Genomic DNA, 7,831 nt, shown 5'->3' on the forward strand with positions numbered 1-7,831 from the left:
GGGTGGGTTAGGATGCGTGGCCTTGTTGGAGAAAGTATGTCACTGGGGCTGGCTTTGAGGTTTTGAAAGACTCATACTGTTCGCAGTTTGTTCTCTTTGGTGCTTGCTTGCAGTTTGAGATGTGAGCCCTGAGCTTTCCGCTTCCATTCTATCACATGCTTTCTGCATCTGCCCTGCTGTGGTGGACTCTTATCTCTCTGGGACTGTAAGCTTCAAAGAAACCCTTCCTTCTGTAAAGCGCCTTGGTCATGGTGTTTTACCACAGCAAGAGAAAACTAAATCTAGGCATGGTACACCACACCTTTAGTCCTAGAACTTTGGAGGCAGAGGCAGGAGAATCTCTCTGAGTTCCAGGTTAACCGGGGCTACATAGTGAGACCTTGTCTCAAAATAAATGATTAGATAAAATAAAATAAATAAGATAGACAGTCACATAGACTTATGATTGAATAAGGTGTGTGTGGCTTAAATAAAGGCCAGTTCCTCCATCAAGCCTGTGCTAACCAAAGATCTTGAATTTCTGTTCCCCTGTCTACTACCCTCAGTCTTCTGCCCCAGCTGTGATCTAAAGAGGGAAGGGCTACACAGTACACCTAGTTCCAGTACCCAATGTCTGATCTGCACCGTTTCCAATCTGAGGCTGGAGCCGTGGCTGTTCAGGGAAGCCCTCTGGGGAATCACCAGATCCTGGGCCAGCTGGATACATCATAACACTGGAGGGCTGAAAGGAGGAAGAGAGAGAGAGAGTCAGTGACGTGGCCTTCCTGTGATCTCAGCAGCACTCATCCCTTTACCCTCCACTTTCTCCCAAGATCTGTCTGGATGTCCATGTTCCAAATCAGATCTTAAATAAAGGACCATGCATAACATTTTGCAAAGCAATGGTCATTCCATTTCCTTGAAAATGTCTTTAAAATACAGACATCTAGGCTCTCCTCCAGAGTTCTGCTTCACAGGTCTGAGGCCCTTAGACACTCATCAAGTTGGTATTTTGTTGTGTGTATGGTTTTGTGTGTGTGTGTGTGCGCGTGTGTGTAGCCCTGGCTGTCCTAGAATGCACTCTGTAGGCAAGACTGGCCTAGAACTCAGGGAACATCATGCCTCTGCCTCTAAGTGCTGGGATTGAAAGGCGTTGTCAGCATGCCCAGCTTTCATCAAGTTGTTTTGAGACAGGAAGCTTCTGCTGAAGGAGCTAGCCTCACCTCACCTGGACTGCTCAGGACAGGAATTGAGGTGACACATGATGGGCTTACTGATGCCACATTCTTTCAGACGTTTCTCCTGGAGCCAGTGAAGCCTGGCTCCTCTCTTTGTTTCCTGACTTACAATTAGCTACTTTATTTAGAAAGTGAAGGATGAGCAAAGACTCACACAAGCTTTAGTGTTTGATGACCTGAATTCAGAAGCTCGCTCTACCATTTCCTCACCAGGGAGCCTCAGTTTCCTTCACCACACAGAGCCAGGGTTGGCCCACAATGTTTTCTTCTTCTTTCTTCTTTCTTTTCAAATAGGGTCTTATGTATCCCAGAATGACCTTAAACTTGCTCCAAGAATTCATCCAAGGATGACTTTGAACTTCAGATTCTCCTGCCTCCATCTCCCCAGTAATGGGATTACAGATTTGCACCATCACTCCCAGTATTCACTGTTAGAGATCAAACTTGGGGTTTTGTGAATGCCAAGCATCTACTACGATTTTTAAACTTGGACAAAGGCAATCTGTCGTTGTGAATGTTGGGTCTTCTTCCATAATCCCTGGATAAAATACAGGCCCTGCTCTCCACACCACAACACTGGGTTGCCAAGATTCCATATATAAGTTAAATAAAAATTTTCCATCGGGGCTGACAATGCTCCTCCGAGAGAGCCATAGAGTCAAGAAAAACACCAATACCAGATAGAAGACGCTTTCTTCGTGTTGTTGGTTGGAGTTGTCCAAATACTCCCAAAGCATTATAGGATATTGCTGTCATATATCACATATCAAAAGTAGAAATGGGGGCTTGGTTATAGCTCAGTGGTAGGTCAGTTTTCTGGCATGCATAAGACCTTGTATTTAATCCTAAGCAGCACACACACAAAAAGGAAAACATATGTAAATAAGGCAAGTGAAATTAGTTTAAATAATCTTTAATTAAACCCTACAGATAAAAAGTGTTAACCCACCACTTATATTTTTTAATGGGGGTTGTTTTCTTTCTCCTAACATTGATTTTTGAACTTAGTCTCTGAAGTCTAGTGTGTCTGTTATGTAGGCATCACATCTCAATTTGAAGTAGCCACATTCCAAGGGCTGAAGAGCTACAAAGAGTGGCTTCCATATTGAACCTGCACAGGTCTAGAGAGCTCACACAGCCTCTCCGATAGGAGAGGCAAAAAGCATTGTCTCTTCGACTTTTCTGATAACTCCTAAAAACATTGCTTCTCCGAGCCTCGTGTATCCTCCAGCATCTCAGAATTAATGATTAGCTATTCCCCAAATGATCCAAATTAGTGTTAGTCAGTGCATTCATTCACTCTGAGTCACTGAGTCATGAAACCGTGTTTTCATTAGACATTTCTCACATTCAATGTTCTTCAGCATCTCACATCTGTCCTCTGACTTCTTACCCTGTCCCTTTCCTTAGCTCTTGGGAGACCAGTTCCCCAGCTCCCCAGATCCCCAGGAAAGTGCAAGAGCTGCCAAGAATGAACCCTCTGCTCCATGCTATTACCACAAGATCCGGGACCACCTTTTCCCCTTGTCTCCCAATCCAGGATCCAGGCTCTTCAACCCAGCTCAGAGCCCCCCATCCTCCTCCCAGGGATGGTGGCCCTACGCCTGTCCCACTGACTCCTCACATCAGTCCTTAGGCATGGTCAGTAATTCCTACATCATGACACTTACACCCCTCTCTGCCTACTCATCTAAACTTCATAGCCAACCGTCTTCAAAGATCCGCTGTCTAACCTTCTTTACCTCGCATTCACACGCATTTCTCAAAAATAGAGCTTCCATTACTCCACTGAGCCATCCTCACTAATGTTCACTCTGCCTTTGTGAGGACACTGGAGAGCTGTAGAAAAGATGAATTCCAGGCCTTAGTGGTTCCTGGCTAGTCTCTAATTTCACTTGCTTTCCCATCTTATTTTTGTGTGACATGTTTGTTTTCCTTCTATCTCTGTGGCCATTCTGTCCTCCTGCCTTCACTTGTGTTCCTCTGTTCCCACCTCACAGTCTTTCCTTAGAGAAATTTATACCACTTTAATGGCTTCAAACACCATTGATAAATGACAGCTCTCATACTTGTGAAGGGTTTTCGCTGGGAAGAGGTATTCAGTTATTCATTCATTTATTCATCCATCTATTCATTCATTCATTTTTGTTACAAGGTCTTGTATATCCAAGGCTGGTCTTGAACTCACTATGTAGCCTAAGGTGGCCTTGAACTTCTGGATCTCCTGCCTCCACCTCCTGAGTGCTGAGATTACTGGCATGAGCCACCATACCCAGCTCTGTGCATTGCTGGGGCTCAAACCCAGAGACTTATGCATGATAGCCAAGAACTCTACCAACTTAGCTACATCCACACCCTGAATGTCCATTTTTGTTTGTCTGTTTGTTTGTTTTGCTTTACTCAAGTTCTTTTCCTGGACCACAGACAAATCCTTGTGCCTGCTGTCTTCTTCAATGGATGTCCCAGGGATAACTCACAGACTCAACACACCCAAAATACACTCATTGCATCCTGTCCCACAAACCCCACTGCATCAGTTTCTTTGCCTTTTTTCTGAATAACACATCCATTTACCCTGCTCTTCTACATAATCTCTTCCCTTTTGCTTGTTTTTGTTTGATCTCCTTTGCATCTCCTTTTCATCTTTTATCTACTCCTAACTGGTGTTGATCCCCCTCCTAGTTTTAGGGAGGTTGTTTTGGTTTGGTTTGGTTTGTCTTTTGAGACAGGGTTTCTCTGCGTAGCCTTGGCTATCCTGGAACTCACTCTGTAGACCAGGCTGGCCTTGAACTCACAGAGATCCGCCTGCCTCTGCCTCCCGAGTGCTGGGATTAAAGATGTGTTCCACCACTGCCCAGGTCCCCCTCTTAGCTTTAATCCATGCTCCGTAGTGCAGCCAGAGCATGCTTTCCACAGTGCAAGACCCACTAGATTATTCTGATGCTTAAAACCTTTCTGCAAAGCTGCATGGATGTCAGGGTGCAAGTCTGACTGCTTGGCACAGCCTGATAGGCCTGCTCACCTTCCCAGCCCTTTCTCAACACTTCCTACCCCTATGTGAATCATACCCCAACCTCAATATGCTATGATCACTTTGCAAATGCTTATCTTTGTCCTCCTCAAATATTCCTCCCACCCTCAGTCCACTTACCGGTCTTACTGTCTAGAGGATCTTTGACTGGAAACCTAGACATCTTTTCAAGTCCCTCAGATATCCATCACCCACACACATACAACACTGCTCCTAGTACAGACCTGAAGTCCCTCCTATTCGCCCCTGTGTCACTCTTCCACACTGGACGAAATATGGTCACTGTCCGTTAGTCACCTGTACCCTTCAGTTCACTGCATACTCCGTGAGCTTCGCCCTCTTATCCTGCCCAGGCCCAGGGTGCTCCGTAAATGAATGTGGTTTGAGTTGGAAACGTCTCCATTCTGCCTCTTTGTTTGCACTTTGTTCCCAGCTGGTGTCACCAACCTAGAAGGATATGGTGCCTACAAGAGATGGGTCCTAACTGCAGGAAGTGGGTCACTGGAGGCTGGCCTTGAGGTTTTACGGGCAGCCTACACATCCTGACCTCTCTCTGCTTCCTGGCTGCAGGTACAACATGACCAGCCTCCTCCCACTCTTGCCAAATGCCTTCCCTGCTGCAATGGACTGTGAGTTAAAATAAACCCCTTCCAGCCTTAGTTGCTTTTTACCAGGCATTTTGTCACAGCAATGAGACAAGTAATTCGACACACACACACACCCCATATTTGAAATCTTATCATTTACAACTATCAAAAAATCCTAGGCCTAGGGGGGTCATTTAGTGGGCAAGCATGATGGCTTGAGGTTGGATCCCCAGCACCCCACATAAAAAGCCCAACGTAGCAATGCACCCCTGTAACTCCAACATTGTTCACTAAAGACAAGAAGTAGTCCGTGAGTTCCAAGTTCAGTATAAATGACACAAAGGACTCTCTCTGCTTTTAACCTCTCTGGTGAGCAGAAATACTGGTAATAAGGAAGGAAGCTGGGTTTTGGGGGATGTCTCAGTGGATAATAGTACTGTGACAGCTATTCTTGGTTGTCAGCTTGGCCACATCTAGAATTACAGATCCCTCATAGGTATCCCCAGTGACTCGTGGTTTTAGTACCTGTTGTGGCTATTCCAGACGTAGTCAGGTTGACAGCCATGAATCGCCATCACAAGTACTTACTGTAAAAGCAAGAGGAACTGAGTTCTAATCCCTAACACCGATATGAAAACCGGGCGTGGTCATGCATGCCTGTAACCCCAGGGTTGGGAGGCCAACCCTGGGAGCTTGCTGGCCAGCCAATCTATCCCCAAAGCAAGCAAGCAAACCATCAAGCTTTAGACTCATTGAAAGACCCCGTCTCAAAAAGAAAAAAAAATGAATGAAAAAGTGGGGTCTAGAAAGATTGCTCAGTAGTAAAGAGCAGTGAGTGCTTTTTCAAAAGACCCAGGTTCCCTTCCCAGCCTCCGTAAGGCAGCAATCTGTAACTCCAATTCCAGGAAATCCATTGCCCTCTTCTAGTTTTTTCACGCCTGCCATAGCCAGGCATGCAAGCAGTGAACAGACATACATGCGGTCAAAAACACTCATAACACGTAAGAACATGAGATTAAATAAAATAGAGAGCAATAGAGGAAGACTCCTGAAATCCTCCACTCTGTCCTCTGCTCGCAGATATAAGGGCACACGCACTCATGCGTACACACCCCACAAAGAAACAGAGAAAGAAAAGAGAGAGTTATCCTCTTTTCCTCTTCCTTTTAAAGATGCATTCTTCTTCCTTTTAAAGATGGATATGAGTGTTCTGCCTGCACGTATGTCTGTGCACCATGTGTGTGCCTGGTGCCGACAGTAGTCAAAAGAGAGTGTCAAATCCCTGTGAGCCTCCGTGTGGGTGCTGGGGTAAAACTTGGGTCCTCTGGAAAAGTAATCAGTGCTCTTGGCCAATGAGTCCTCTCTCCAACTCCCCGCCCCTTTTCTTCTTTTTAAAACCTGATGCTATTTTTTTGTGGTGAGGATAGTGCCACATCACACACCTGGGGATCAGGATAGCTTCCAGGGTTCCATTCTCTCCTCCTACCATGTTGGGTCCCAGGGACCCAATTTAGGTGTGTCAGACTCAGTGGCAAGAGCCTCTTACCACTGAGTCACCTTGATGGTCCAATTATCATTCTCTTAGTATTTGACATCCAAACTGTGCCCCCAGAAGACAATCCTCTTTGATTTATCCCAAGCCCAAATCATAGCACCCCACTATTTGAATTAGCTGCAGCATCAGTTCATCTCCCAGGTGTCCTCAGACAGCCCCCCCAACCAGCATTGCAGGGGTCTGTCTCACAAACTAGTCATTTTAAAGCATGGTGCTTTAATCAAATGGTACAGTACCGCATTCTCTTTATGATGTTTGGTTTTGTTTGAAACCCTCTAGTCCAAGCTGGCTTTGAACTTGTGACCCTCCCAGCTCTGCCCCCTGGGTGTTGGGATTACAGGCAAGTGCCACCAGGCCTGGTTTGGCTATGACACAAAACAAATAGGACACAATCTCCACAATGAGTGAAAATGATGAGAAGACTTAGACAGAGAGGAGTCCTTTCCGTGACTGTGCTGAAACAATCAAACATGCACATGCGCAAACGACTCTCCAGCTCGTGCACCGTTAAGCTGGATAAGCTGAGTTCAACCTGCAGAACCTATGTAAAAAATGCGGGTGTGGTGGCGTGCACCTGTAAGCCCAGCACTCCTGTGTGGAGCTGAGACGTGGAGAGAGGACTCCTAGACCAGCCATCCTGGAGTACAACATAGTGTACAGCACAGAAACGGGATACTTTACCTCACAAACAAGACGGGAGGAGAAATCTGACTCCTGAGGCATCTTCGTGCCTATACACACACACACACACACACACACGCGCGCGCGCGCGCGCGACTATAATTTCCCAAGCCAGATTTCTAGATCTTCATCTTGTGAATGACCGAAAGGGGACTTTTCCCTTTTCCCTCCCCCTCCCCCAAGTCTTCCAGCCACTGACCTGACCGCTGATGCCCTGAAGCCTTAATTAAGGAGCAACGGACAGGCCCTCAGGTTCTCTCGACACCACACTGCAAGTGAGCTTCAGCTCCACATGTGAACACGGCTGAGCGTGGGGATGCTGGCCTCAAGTTAAACAGCCTAGGAGTCTGGCTTGAACAATGCTGTGGCAGCAACGAATTGTGGCGATGAAGCATATGTTTGTGGTGCTTTGCTTTTTGTTCTCCTGCTCCAAGGTCGAGGATGCTCTCCCAAGGGTTCAAGAAAAGGGAAGAACTGGGTAGAAGAAACCCACTTCACCCATCACTGAAATACTTTGTACCTGAAGCGCAGCCACCTTGAGAGAAAAACATGGTGGCAGCACTTCACGGTCACCTGACTGAGCGCCTTGGGTCTGATGCTAACTCAGAAGGAAATAGGCTGTCACTAAGAGGCCTCCCTACAGCACCCAAGCACTCACAGCCAAGTCTGGGCTTAGACCCAGTGAACATATGAGAAAAGATGACCAACCAGAGCCCCCAAAAGGGTGGGAGGCCTGCCGTTGCCAAGTCCACCCTCATGG

The sequence above is a fragment of the Meriones unguiculatus genome, chromosome 7 (assembly GCF_030254825.1).
Source record: "Meriones unguiculatus strain TT.TT164.6M chromosome 7, Bangor_MerUng_6.1, whole genome shotgun sequence".
Lineage (NCBI taxonomy): Eukaryota > Metazoa > Chordata > Mammalia > Rodentia > Muridae > Meriones > Meriones unguiculatus.